The following is a 14,911-nucleotide window of genomic DNA, read 5'->3' as shown; positions in this document are numbered from 1 at the left end:
GGTGGACCTTTGTGACTACCTCAACCAACAGAGTATAGCAGAAGGGATACTATGTGACTTCTAAGAGTAGATCATAAAACGCAATGCAGTTTCCTCCTGGATTTCTCTTTGGATACTCGCTTTTAGAGCCCAGCTGCCATGCCGTCCAGAAGCCCAGATACACGAAGAAGTCACGTGAAGTTCTGACTGACGGCTGCAGCTGAAGTCCTAGCTGACAGCCAGCGTTAACCCCAGATTCCAGCCCCAGCCCCTACCTGACTGCATCCACGTAAGAGACCCCAACTGAGAACCGCCTGCCAAAACCAAACCAACCCCACAATTTTGAGAGGTAATAGCACTGACTGATTTTTGTTGTTTGATGCCAGTGAAGTTGGGGTGGTTTGTTACACAGCAATAGGGAACTAGAACAGGGATCATAAAAACAGCTGTTTTGGTGTCTTGCTCATGAGCTCTCAGACTTTCTCCAGATCTACCGTCCTACCTCCCACCTACATCTCAGTCGCTAAAGTTTCCCCACCCTGTTGTTCTCATAGTGTGGTTTGCCCTTCTCATCTTGGTCTTCAGGAAAACCACTGACTAGTCAATCCCTCATTGACTAGGGATCCCCATACCCCAGACACTGACACTAGGAACACCTCCAAGATCCACCCCCAGTAACCTCACCCATCAGATGTGGAACCAGCAAAGTAGGAAGTTCCTCACCTGTCATGAGGTGGGAACGATAAGCCTCGATAGATCAGAAGCTCAGCAACCCCTTGTGAATGTGGGGAAGAGTAATGAGTGTAATTATTATAATCAAAGTATCACATTATGGAAATCTAAAGAAATGTTTTAGAGAAATACAGAATAAATAATGATGGAAGAGAGAAAAGGAGGAAAAGATAAAAGAGGAAGTTAAAAGAAAATGGGCAAAAAAATGAAAAAAATAGATACAGGGTCAGAGAAATACGGAGGGAAGAGATAAAGATCATTAGGTGAGAAACAAAAAATGAGGAGAAAGAAGATCAAGTACAGTCCCTAACACTTGAGAGGTATGCCAAAAATACCTGCTGAAGGCATGCAAACTCGAGTGGGCATGAGCCAAGGGACTGTGCAAAAAATGTACTAGCACTTTACTGTATGTAATCTATACTTCATTTAAAAAGTAAACAAGGGACTTCCCTGGCGGTCCAGTGGTTAAGACTCCATGCTTCCAGTGCAGGGGGCACGGTTCAATCCTTAGTTGGGGAACTAAAATCCCACATGCCTTGCAGCCAAAAATTAAAATAAAATAAAGTAAAAAGTAAACAGCAAGAAAAAAATGTACTAACTAAACTGATGCATACTGATCTTACATCTCTCCTGTTAGAACAGTAGCATTCAAGTGAGTTACTATCTATTAACCATGCAAAATTATGAGATTTGGAGATGGGACCTGAAATTTGAGTATATTATTAGAAAAGACGTTATAAGGATGACTCTGCTTTTTATGGTACATACAGAAAGACCGAGAGAATGTATTGAATGATGGAAGTTGGCTTCCTGACCATCTGTTAGGATGTTAATCATTAAGGAACAAAGCGTACTATACCATTAAATAAAGCATGCTGAAAGAAGACAATAGTCATGATAAGTGTAGAAATAAGCAAGAACAAAATAAGCAACAGTGTAAAAGCCAACAGTCCTCCCTTTACAGAGAGACACCAAACCAAAGAAGCATATTCTCTCCTACCTGCAGCCCTTGTACAATAAACCATCACTGTATGTGGAGGACAAAGGGAGGTTGTGACCTGCATCTCCAGTTTTGGGTGAGGAGAAATTATTCTACCAATCAGAGACAGATGCCAAGAAGAGAAGACAACTTAATCTAGTTTTACTCCTGGTAGCACCCTGGTTTGAGAGGGCCTGTGACACAGCATTCCAGACAGTGTATTTGGGCAAATGGGTTACAGGGGGGGCCAAAACATTGAGTCCCTCATCCCTTGGGGTGGCCACGTGCAGCTCCACACATTTATCCCAGCATGCAATACACAAATACAATTTTCTATCATTATCACTCTCTATATGTGTCCAGTGGGATGCAGAAGGTTGGGAGACTGTGTTGTGGTTGAAATGGTTCTTCATTTATGAGGCCTTCATATAGGTAACAAAATTCTGTGCATAATCTACCCTGATTCCAACCAGTTAAGGAGAAGTAAAATCCCCTTCAGACTATCTCACTATTCCCTTGGGACTCTCCCTGCCCTCACTAACCCACACTCTGCTCCCAAATTTACACAGAGAGAAGTAAAGCTGGAGAAGGGTAACGGGGTAAATGTTCAGTTGTCACTGATCAGCTTAGTGACCTTGGGCAAATTACAAAGATCATATAGTGAAATCACTTCAACGTATAGATGAGGAAACCTAGACTGAGGTTAAATAGTCAGAAATATCAAAGATGTGCCTAGTGGTAGCACCAAGACAAGAACCCCTATTTTCTCCAGTCCCAGTATGCGGCTGCAACTGCCCTTGAACCAGACTACTGCCCTACATGCCTCAAGTAAATTATTCATTTAAATAAAAGAAAAAAGCACCACGTGCACTGTCACTATGGGAGATCAGCAGAGCTGTGATCCAAGGATACTGGCTTCCACCAGACGGGATGGTCAAAGCGGGCAAAGAGCCTTGGTATGCTCACCCCACTTAAAGATCTGGGTTCTGCTTTGCTGATGCAGAAACCCCAGAACTGGTTGCATCATGGGAGGACAGACTCACACCAACTATCCCCAAAGACCTGAAAGCTAAACCAGAATGCTAGTTTACTACTGTATAAGGGGGAATAGGTCTTTCCAGACTGTTTACTCCAACCTCAGCAGCCCCTTCTCATTTTCCAGGTCCCTTGGAGGCTGCTTGATGAGCATGAAATCAGAGCACAGGGATTCCCAGGCCCCGGAACACCTGATGAAGCATCCTGTGCCATAATAGGGGATTTCAGTGACTGCCAGTTACTTCCTTCTCCCACCCCCTCACCTTCCCCCCACCCCTACTGCCGAATTCCTGCTTGAGAGGGTGGTGTTCAGCCATCCGCCTCCTATTAACAGTCATTCTTTCCTAGATAAAGCAAACACAGTTGATTCGTATTCCTCCAGGTTAATAACACCTATTATGTTCAGCCTCAGATAAGTTAAGACAGATGTCCTGATATAAAGTATTGATTAGCTTAGGGCAGCTCTATCTCCTTAGTCAATAATTTACTGACTACATTCATTATCTTTTGATACTTCCTCATTGAGTGCCAGAGGTTAACTTCATCTCAAAGTTGTGTCTTATTGTTACTCCATGTACTAACTACAATATCTGCTACAAGCAATGCCTAGCAACTAGTTAGGGTGTCAACCAAAGAATTCTCATGGACCATCTTCTGAGAAATCATGAAGTGCAGCACATATTAGAGCTGCTCATTTCATATTTTCACCCTATGGCACGTGGGGCTGATTCTGCTGCGCTGAACCACACTTTTCCATAACTTCTCTAGTTATTCTCACCCCCTTTTAGTCCGTTTGCCATTTCTTTTTTTTTTTCTTTTTTAATCTTCCAGCTACCTTTCGTCTCCATACTTATACCAGGGCACGCACACTAGTATCGGCTGTACTGACAAACAGCCTCGGTGCCTTCTGGAAGGCAGCAAAGATGAAATCCTTATTTTTGGTGCAGAGTGCCACTGCCAGTTCTCAGCCCTGAGACCTTGGAGCCTCAGTTTCCTCACCTGCAAAATGATGACAGTCACTTTTGTCACCTGTTTTCTTCACAAGATTGCTGAGAAATTCAAATAAGATAATGCAGGTAAGAACACTGTGAAAGGCTCAGCAAGCCACACAAAGGTAAGGAAAAAAATGCAGATAATTTGCAATAAAAATAATTAGGCATTCATGTTCATTCATTTAAATGTGGCTTTGCTCCTTTTTTGCATCAATTAAATCAAGAGAAATGTCAGGTATGATTCTTAGGGACCAAGATTATGTTTTTGCTGGGCAAGAGAAATATGCCCTCGAGTGCCTTGGGGATATAGTTAATTTGGTTTTTCTATGCTTTAGAATTAAAGCCCTATCTGGAATTCTCATGCCTTTTTATCCTTCTAAGCATTTTGTTGCTAATGTAGGAAAGTTCAGAAGCGATGAATATTCTAAATATATATTACTTTATTTAATGAGTATCTTCATTAATACTTATGGTTCATCACATGACTGGCTTTTTCAAAAGCAAGAGTAGGTGGATGGCAAGCCAACCCTTGTGCCTGCACACACAGAAAATTTGGAGACCCAAATAAGTAAATTTAACTAGAGATTGCACATGGCATGATTGTGGGATGCAGGCAAATTTACCCTGCGCTACAGCAGGAGGGCTTTGTCCTGGTGTGTAACATTTCAAAGGCCCTTGTTCATGGGAACCATTTCTCCCTTCTGCATAGAGGATTTTGCAGCTGCTGTCAGGTGTAGAGATTTCATTTTAAATACTGAATGTTGGGCTTCCCTGGTGGCGCAGTGGTTGAGAATCTGCCTGCCAGTGCAGGGGACACGGGTTCGAGCCCTGGTCTGGGAAGATCCCACATGCCGCGGAGCAACTAGGCCCGTGAGCCACAACTACTGAGCCTGCGCGTCTGGAGCCTGTGCTCCCAACAAGAGAGGCCGCAATAGTGAGAGGCCCGCGCACCGCGATGAAGAGTGGCCCCCGCTTGCCGCAACTAGAGAAAGCCCTTGCACAGAAACGAAGACCCAACACAGCCAAAAATAAATAAATTAATTAATAAATACTGAATGTTCTCCAGCTCCTGTAATAACCTGCAGCTGTTTGACCACTCGGTGCAAGAGGCTGAATGTTGTGCATTGTCCCTGGAGCTGCTTCAGACCAAAGCAAAATATTTTCCACTTCCAAGAATCAGTGAAGGGCCACCTATCAGTGGAATTTAAAGTATTTCTCCAATTAAGCTCCAGACCTACAGAGTCAGTTTTGAATGTGAGAAGAAAGGGACAGCAAGTCAGCAGAGTTGCTCTAAAAAGAACTGTTCTTGAGATGACAGAGTTCTCTGTTTGGAGCAGCCTTCGGCCCTCTTTCTGAATAAGGAAACACCTGCGTGCAGCAGGGGTGCAAAGCCCTCATTCCCTCCAGGCAAAATGAGAGAGAAAAGTCTGTGGATTTTTCAGTGCTGTTATCTAACGGTCAAGAAGTGAGTGCCTAACTAACAAGCAGCGTATATAGTAGATAGACAATACATGTTAGTCGAATGAATTAATTAGTGAACACCATAATTTTAATAACATTTTAACATTGCAAAACTCCATCAGTCTGAGTTCGAGTTTTTTCCTTAAAATTCTAAAAATACATGCTTGTGAGGTTGCAGCACCGCTCCAGGAGGGGCACCCACAGATGGGTGAAGGGAGAAGGTGCATATCTGCCTGGCAAGCCAGATTAGTGAACCCAAACCTGGCTTGGCACTTAACGGGATCAGAGAGATCCTGGCAGATTTCACTTATATCCCATGTCCTTTTCTATCTGGGCATTTCAGGAGCAGACATTAGACGCTGGTTTATTGCTTGGCTATTAACTTTTTTTTTCTTTTTAGATTGTTCAGGATTGACCACACTAGAGTTGGTCATATTCCAAATACTTGCACCAAGTATCTGTAACAATAAGTGCAAACCTAATGGTATTTAGTTGTGTTCTGGAGGAATTTTGGGTAATGATTATAGATTCTAGAATTAGGAAAAGAAATAATGGGTGTGATTATCATTGCCTTCTGTTATCTATTCAACCCCTCTGTCTTGCTTTTCTTTCCATCATAAAAATAGAATAGAAACAAAATGTCAAGGTTTTGTTTTTGCCACTGGATTGTCATATGTATTCATTTAATTTTTCTCCTCCACAGAAACAAGATGTCCTTGACTGAGGGGACATTTAGGGCCTAGAATACAAGGTTACACAATAGGGTTTGGTGCACAGAGATGCTGAAGCTGACCCCTTCTGTCTCCTTGTCCCAAACCTGAGGACCTTACTCAGAAGAGACTCTGGGATTTGTCATATTGTAATGTCCACAGGAAACAAGCTGTGGGTCTGAGAAAGCCAAAGCCTGAAGAGTTGGACACCAGGATCCCAAGAGCAAATGTCTTAACTCAGAGCTGTGACTCAGGGGCCTCGGTAGAGGGTCTTCATCTTAACTGTGTTTGCCCAAGAGCTGAAGGGCCCTTTACAGTAGAGTCCTTCAACCACGAAGGGAATTACAATTTGGGATCCTTGTAAGATACACTAAGAGGATACAGGAAAGAAGGAGGTCAATGGAGAGGAGAAAGGGAACATTCCTTCATTTACGCCCCTGCATTGTACCTAACCTCACAGCCTCACCAAAGTCACGGGCCACAGCTTCCGGCAGCAAAGCTGCGGGATCCAGGAGTCTCCCGGGACAACTCCTGATGAATGGTTATGCTGAATTGTTGATCCAACCTGGAGCAACTTGCCTTTCCTTCTCTCTACACCTCTGACGTCTCTGAGCTTCTTTCCAATGAGATCACTGGTTTGAGGGCAGTGCAAATGAAACCTAACCACACTGCTGTGCCTCTTTTTATTACAAACTTTTTCCTCCCAACACATTTCAGGGTGCGGTGCGTAAATGTACACGTGAACATTTTTTTTTTGTCAGAACTGAGAAAAACGATGAAGCATTAGGGATGGCCTAGGTTTGGATATGCAATAGCATCAGATCCTTCCGCTTAACCCCATGCAAAAAAAAAAAAAAAAAAAAAGAGATTCTGTGTATTCCAGCCTCTGTCACCCTGGCAGCGCCTCCTTCAGGTCACTCCTGTGAGCTCGGACTTATGACCAGTTTTCAAAGACCGTCCCTGAGCGGAACCGAGAGGCTAAGGTACAGTTTTCAAATGTGGAGTTTCCTCTTCAGGACCTCCCGACTCATTTGTGTCCCAGCCCATCTGGGGGAGGACGGAGAGAGTCGCTTGCTAAAAGGCTGAGTGCCCACAGCTGGCCGCACTGAGCTGTTTCTGAAGCTCAGAGCAGCTCTGACTCATCCCTCCCACAGCCCGTTAACTTCTCACTCCTCTCAGGAGGCCAGCTCCCCTTCTCACTCTGACTCCTACGAACCCACTTATTTTCAAATTTGCTCAATAACCGTGACATTCAAACCCAACCTGCTCCTTGCACAGGATGCTGAGAAAACACACAGGGGAAGTCGAGGGTCTGCAGTAAAAAATAATGACCATAAGGTGAGGGCTATTTTCTTGGACTCTGGGTGGTAAGAAATAGGTGCTAGGAAGAGACTCCAGCACGTTTTAGGACATGTGCCCTCTTGCCCAATCAAGTTAAAGGAATTCAGTCATCCTAAATGGTGATTTTCAGGAAGTCACACCAGATTTTAACTGAATTCACAGGCTCCTGCATGATTAGGAACATAATACTTTGGGTACCCAAACAGGATTGAGCTGGTAACAATAGAGCTAAAATGATTTTCTGCCATAAAGTAGTAATGCTCAAAGTTATTCTCCCTGTGACACCTTCAGGCCCTGTTGCCAAAGTCACAAAAGTTAAAAAAAAAAAAAAAAATTTTTTTCAGAGAAGGTTCAGGTCTTTCCTCCATGGCTCCAGCTGCCAATGCGATTAAAAAATGCAACAAATGCATAAAGGAGATTTGCAGCTAGATTTAAGAGAAACGTTTTTGGAAGAAAGGGAAAAAAAAAAAAAAAGCCATCAGTTTGGTGCAAAGTCACTGAAACCAGGTAGCAAGTAGCACCAACTCCTCCCATCCTTCCATCAGACACTGTGAATTTAAATGAATCTTCAGTTGTGCAGCCATTTCTGAGTTTGCCTCCTAAGCCCACCTACATTCAGTCCAGGGAATCCAGAAGCCTCCAAAACTTGGCAAAGAGGAAATGTTCAACTGATTCACTTAGCAAATATTTGTTGAGTGCCTACCATGTTTCAGCACTAAGACATAGACAATTATCCTAACAATAGTTGGCTTGGATATCAGCCCCCAAAAATTAACCACTGGACTATCAGTGGCAACCCCAGATATATATATATATTCAACATAAGCCTGAATTAAAAATACAACTAATTTTCCACATTGTGATTTTTTTCATATTTCTTTGCTTTAAAAGTTAGATCAGTATGGGCTATAGCCTTTTACTTTGAGCTCTGGACATCTGTATGCAACTCTCAGTGGAAGGGTCACCAAGGTGTCTGTCTAAGCGGCTCTTTAATCTCAGAGTGTTTAAATCTGAACTCATTGTCTTCCCTCCAATACTGTATGTCAGCTGGTGGCAGTCAATCACCCAAATCCATTCCTGTGAACACCCTTACCTCCAAGATCTGATCAATCGCCACACCACATCACTTTTACCTTTTAAACACTACTTTAAACAACACAATAATGATCTCTTTTGTAGACACTGTACTAAGCATTGATAGATGGGTACTATTATTATTACCCCCATTTTACATGTGAACAAACAGGACTACAGAGGTTAAGTAACTTGCCTAAGATCACACAACTGTATATGGCAAACCCAAGTCTGTCTGATTCCAAAGACCAGGGTGCTTAAACGCTGTGCCTCTAATTTAGCAATCAATGCCCTAGTTTAAGCCTCATCCCTTCTTCTGTCTCCTTATTGGTTTCTCTGCCTTCAATCTTTTTTTCTCATTTCTTTATTACCTTTATTATATTTTTGAAAGTCAAGCTTATAAAGGTATAAGATATAAAAATAAAATTCACTCCCTTAAGAACAGTTTGATAGGTTTCGACAAATGTATATGGGTGTGTAACCACCACCATAATCAAGATATAGAACATTTCCATCACCCCAAAAAGTTCTTGACCTTTGACAGTCAATCCCCTTTCCTGGTTCTTGACTTTGGCAATTGCTAACTGATTTTTCTCTCTGTAATTCTGCCTTTTAAAGAATACAATGTAAATTGATATGTAACCTTTGAATCTGGCTACTTTCACTTAACATAAGCCTTCTGATTTCATCCATGTTGTTGTGGGTATCAGTAGTTCAGTCCTTTTTTTTTTTTTTTTAAAAACTTTAAAAAAAATTATTTAATCATTTAATTATGTATTTATTTATGGCTGTGTTGGGTCTTCGTTTCTGTGCGAGGGCTTTCTCTAGTTGTGGCAAGCGGGGACCACACTTCATCGCGGTGCACGGGCCTCTATCGTGGACTCTCTTGTTGCATGCGGAGCACAGGCTCCAGACGCGCAGGCTCAGTAATTGTGGCTCACGGGCCCAGTTGCTCCGTGGCATGTGGGATCTTCCCAGACCAGGGCTCGAACCCGTGTCCCCTGCGTTGGCAGGCAGATTCTCAACCACTGCACCACCAGGGAAGCCCAGTTCAGTCCTTTTTATGGCTGAGTTGTATTCCTTTGCATGGATGTGTAGAGATACATTGGTTTATCCATTCACCAGATGAAAGACATTTGAGTTGCTTCCATTTTGGGGCTACTATGAATAAAGCCTCTAGAAACATTCACAGTTGGGTCTCTGAATGAACACATGTCTTCCTTTCTCTTGATTCCATAAATACATAGGAATGGGGTTATGGGTCATATAGAAAATGTATGTGTACACTTGGCTTTATAAGAATCTCTTGAACTGTTTTCCAAAGTGGCTGTATAATTTTGTATACCAACTGGCAGTGAATAAGTTCCAATTGCTCTGCATCCTTACCAGCACTTAGTATTGCCAGTCTTTTAAATTATCTAAGAAATCTTTGCCTAAGCCAAGGTCACAAAAAATGTTTGCGTGTAGAATTGATACTATATATTGATATTTCTTAAACGGTTGGTAAAATTCACCATTGAAGTCATCTGGTGTGGAATTTCTTTGTGGAAAGGTTTTTAATTACAAATCCGATTTCTTTAATTCAATTTCTTTAATAGAAGGCTGTTCAGGTTATCTGTTTCTTCTTGAGCTTTTTTTTTTTTTGAGACGTTTTTAAATAAATTTATTTATTTTGTTTATTTATTTTTGGCTGCATTGGGTCTTCATTGCTGCGCACAGACTTTCTCTAGTTACGGCGAGCAGGGGCTCCTCCATGGCAGTGCACAGGCTTCTCATTGCAGTGGCTTCTCTTGTTGTGGAACATGGGCTCTAGGCGTGCAGGCTTCAGTAGTTGTGGCACGTGGGCTCAGTAGTTGTGGCTCACGGGCTCTAGAGTGCAGGCTCAGTAGTTATGGCACACGGGCTTAGTTGCTCCGCGGCATGTGGGATCTTCCCAGACCACGGCTCGAACCCGTGTCTCCTACATTGAGGGCAGATTCTTAACCACTGTGCCACCAGGGAAGCCCGAGTGGGCTTTAATAGTTTGTGTTTTTCAAGAAATGTCTATATCTAAGCTATCAAACTTATTGGCATAAAGTTGACCATAATATTTCCTATTATCATTTTAATATCTGTAGACTCTGTAGTGATGGCCCTCTTTCATTCATAATATTGCTCATTTGTGTCTTTGTTGTTCTTTTTTGTCAGTCTGGCTAGAGGTTTATCAATTTTATTGATCTTTTCAAAGAAACAGCTTTTTGTCTTATCTATTTTCCCCGTTTTCTAGTACATTAATTTCTGCCTTTATTTTCATTGTTTCTTTCCTTCCACTTGCTTTGGGTTTAATTTGTTCTTGTTTTTTATAAGGTGAAAGCTTAGGTTAATAATTTGAGAACTTTCTTCCTTTCTAATATAAGCGTTTAATGCTATAAATTTCCCTGTAAGCCCTGCTTTAGCTTTATCCTAGAAATTTGATATGTATGTCATCAATTTTATTAAAATTATATTTTCTAACTTTCTTTGTAATTTCTTCTTTAACCATGGGTCATTTAGAAGGGTAATGATTAATATTCAATATTTGAAGGTTTTTTCCAGATATATTTCTGTTATTGATATATAGTTTAATTTCATGTGATCAGAAAAGTTACTTTGTATGAATTTCTGCATTCCACACTTTTCTCCTCAAAACCACACTAAATGAAAAACATCTCTCTGTATTGCTATGGAGTGGTTTCCAGAATACAGTGTGAATAAAGCAAAGTGGAGCTATATTTATATATGTTTTTAAATAGAAGGCTAAACCACAAATAAATTTGAAAAAATAATTCCCTAGATTGAGGGAACCAGTTAGAGGTGAAGGGTAGAAACTAGATTTCTCTGAAAAAACTTTGTTTTATAGATTTTACTTGGGAAGCATGATTATAAAACAAAATTGAATAAAAGAGAAAAAGACAAAACTGTTAAAATAAAAAACAATAGGCTCACAAAATCATACAGATGAGCAAACTTTCTAAGCAAATACAGTGCTTTGTATTTGCTTAGGAAAATAAACAAATGTTTCTTCATTTGGACCTTCTTAAAAGAAGTACTGTGGCTTAATGAACAAGCATGATACACATTCCCTCAGGGGTATCTGAGATGATTTTAAGTGATCCATGGATAAATATTTTCTAAATTTTTAATTGTAATACATTTATTGTAAAGTGTATTAGAAAAATAAAACTGGTATAACAAAACTGTGATTTCAGGGATATTATTGCTTAGGCCAAGATTAAGTAAAAATGAAGTGATTTTAATATTAAATAATATTATAGAGACAACACGGATACGGCAAAAATTTAAAGAGAGTGGGAAAAAAGCTGTTTTGGAAACAGTGGCTGACGAGATGGAGTTCAAGTTTTTCCACATGGCACACACGGTGCTTACCTCTCCAACCTCATTTCTTGCCACCTCTTGCTCAGCATTTTACGCTTCAGCAACAAACACCAAATACCACTGGTTTTCCACTCTCCCATCGGTGTCTTGCGTTCCTAAGCCCACCTTTTTCTACTCACCTACCCTATGAACTCCAAATTATCCTTTAAAACAGCTTTCAGGCAGACCATACACCTGTACTTCTGCTCTAACTGCACTTGCCCACAATATCTGGGAGTGATCTCTTTGTGTGTTTTTAACCCACAGGACTTTGAGCTCTCAGGGCAAGGACTGTCTTATTTATCTTTGTATCCCCAGTGGTAACACAGTAATTATTAACTCAGTAATTTCTTGCGTAAAACCTAGAGTCGGTATGGAATATGTTTAGTCATAAAATGGTAGTGCTTTTATTGAAATCTCTTCTACGTGCAAGGCACAGTAATGGACAATTGGAATCAAAGAAGAATGAGAATAAACCGTTCAGGGAGGTTATAATGATCTCATTTAACCCTCAGAATGATTTTATGGGTTAGGAATTATCCTCTATCTTACAGATGAGAAATCTGAAGCTGAGTGGCAGCAATATAGCATAATGGCTAAACGACTGATTTCTGCCATTAGAAAGCCTGTGTTCAAATCCATTTAATAGCTCTGAATGGGTTACTCAAGCCCTGTAAATCTTGGTTTCCTCTTCCATAAAAGGGAATACTGATAACAATACCTATCTCTTAGGGTTGTTTTCAGGATTAAATGAGATAAGGTTGATAAGGCCACTTCAACAGTGCCTGGCACATAGTATTTATTAAATCTGCATATATATATCACATTTATTAAAATATATATCACAATAAGTATAATATAATAAATAAAAAAGACTGTTGTGCTGCTTCAAGGTCTGCCTCAAAAACAGAAGACATAAGTAAATTATATCCAAAAATAATTTAAAAGCAATTTAAAACTTTATATCATCTTTTGAAAATGCCATAGAAATTTTCCTTTATAATACACAACAAAATGTCTATAATATCCTCCTCATCCAGCAAAAAAGCCCTACTGATCACAGCATTCAACTACATCCAATCTTTTTTTTCCATGTCTCAACCCCATCCCCCCAAAACAGAACAAATCTCTCTCTTCAAACACACCTTATGCTGGCTCTTTTACTTTTTGCCCGTCTCATTTCATCTCCCAAACCTTTTATCTTCTTTCCCCAAGTAACTTTCTACCTGTTCATTGTAAATCAATTTTGCCGTGAACCTAAAACTGCTCTAAAAAATCAACTCTATATTTTAAAAACATCTTCAGAGCCTTCTTGGTGTATATGCTACATCACAACTCTTCAGCAGTCTGGAGAAAACCGACTATATTTTTCATTAGAGTAATAATAAAATTATAACAGCTAGTATGTTTTGAACATTTCTTATATGACAAGCACTGTTGTAAGTACTTCACATACATTATCTCATTTAGTCCAGACCACCCCATCCCCACGCCGCCAGCCCTTAACTTCACTCTGATCTGTTGAGTAAGGCAAAGATACCAAGATGGCAAAGATAGACGTATCCTCATCGGGCAGGACCTTCTAAATATGTTACCTCTTCTTTCCATGTCTCATTAGGTTAACCTCCCCAAATCACATACTTAGTAATGGAAGAGGTACCATTTCTCTCTGACCCAAAAACCCCCAGTTTTCGCAAACTCCATGAGGATAAAAGACAAAATTATTCAAAGCAGAGCTGTCTCAAACTACAGTGTTGAAGAACAGATCAGTGGCTGCCAGAGGTGAGTGTGAGTACAAAGATAGAGCACAGGGAACTTTACGTGGTGGCAGAATTGTTCTGTATCCTGACTGCTGCTGGTTACATGAATTTATACGTGTTAACATTCATACAAAGTCCATTTACCTGTATGACGATTTTTTTTTTTCAAAGCAAAGCTGTTTCAACACTTAGAAATTTTCTCCTATACAATGTGGATAAAATTGAAATCGATTCCAAAATTAAAAAGTAAAAAAATCTAAGCTGTCTTTCCGTTCTTCCTCTAGCAGAGCTGTACCCAAGGGTCAGCCCTTGGTAAAGCTGTGACTAAGCAAAGGCTCCTCTTACCCTCTTCCTCCCTTTCCGAGCACCTGTCTTCCTCTCCCGATTCCCCACAAGCCACAAGCAGGGAACCCATGGGTTCGTGCTGCCCTTCCCCCAGATGCACAGGCTTTGCTATGTGCAACATCCAGGCCCACTGCCCTTGAGCCCCTGCACTGGGGAGCTCCCCCATCCCACAGCTGTTTATCAGAACTCATTTCCTTCACATGAGGTTCCGCTCTCAGCTAATTGCCAGAGCAGGAAGGATCCAGCAAACCGATCTCACCAGTGGAGGTGTTAATAACCAAGAATGACGGAATGGCATAGAAATATCAGTCGGGAGGAGACAGATCACAGGGAAATCTTGGGCAGAAAAGCTTTCAGAACATCATTCAACTCATTCTTTGTAGTATGAGAGGCCTGCCCAGTCCGGCCTCAAAATATACACAAGCCATCTCAGAAAGGTGTCATTCCTTAGAAGCCTTCAGAATCGTAGGAGAGGCTGTACGTGTGTTGGGGGGCAGACTCTCTGTACTTTCTGCTCAATTTTGCTGTGACCCTAAAACTGCTTTAAAAAATAAAGTCTATTTAAAAGAGGTCGTCAGGGACTTCCCTGGTGGTGCAGTGGTTAAGAATCCGCCTGCCAGTGTAGGGGACACAGGTTCGATCCCTGGTCCAGGAAGATCCCACACGCACGGAGCAACTAAGCCCGTGGGCCACAACTACCGAGCCTGCTCTCTAGAGCCCGTGAGCCACAACTACTGAGCCCACGTGCTGCAACTACTGAAGCCCGCGCGCCTAGAGCCAGTGCTACGCAGCAAGAGAAGACACCGCAATGAGAAGCCCGCGCACCGCAACGAAGAGTAGCCCCCGCTCAACGCAACTAGAGAAAGCCCGTGTGCAGCAATGAAGACCCAACGCAGCCAAAAATAAATAAATAAATAAATAAAATTTAAAAAATAAAAGAGGTCTTCAGAGCCTTCTCAGGCTATATGCTACATTACAATTCTTCAAAACTGACTAGGGGCTTCCCTGGTGGCGCAGTGGTTAAGAATCTGCCTGCCAATGCAGAGGACATGGGTTCGAGCCCTGGTCTGGGAAGATCCCACATGCCGTGGAGCAACTAGGCCCATGAGC

The sequence above is a fragment of the Balaenoptera physalus genome (assembly GCF_965194825.1).
Source record: "Balaenoptera physalus genome assembly, chromosome: 21".
NCBI lineage: Eukaryota > Metazoa > Chordata > Mammalia > Artiodactyla > Balaenopteridae > Balaenoptera > Balaenoptera physalus.
The sequence above is the reverse complement of the archived record's forward strand: the minus strand, read 5'-3'. Positions refer to the sequence as shown.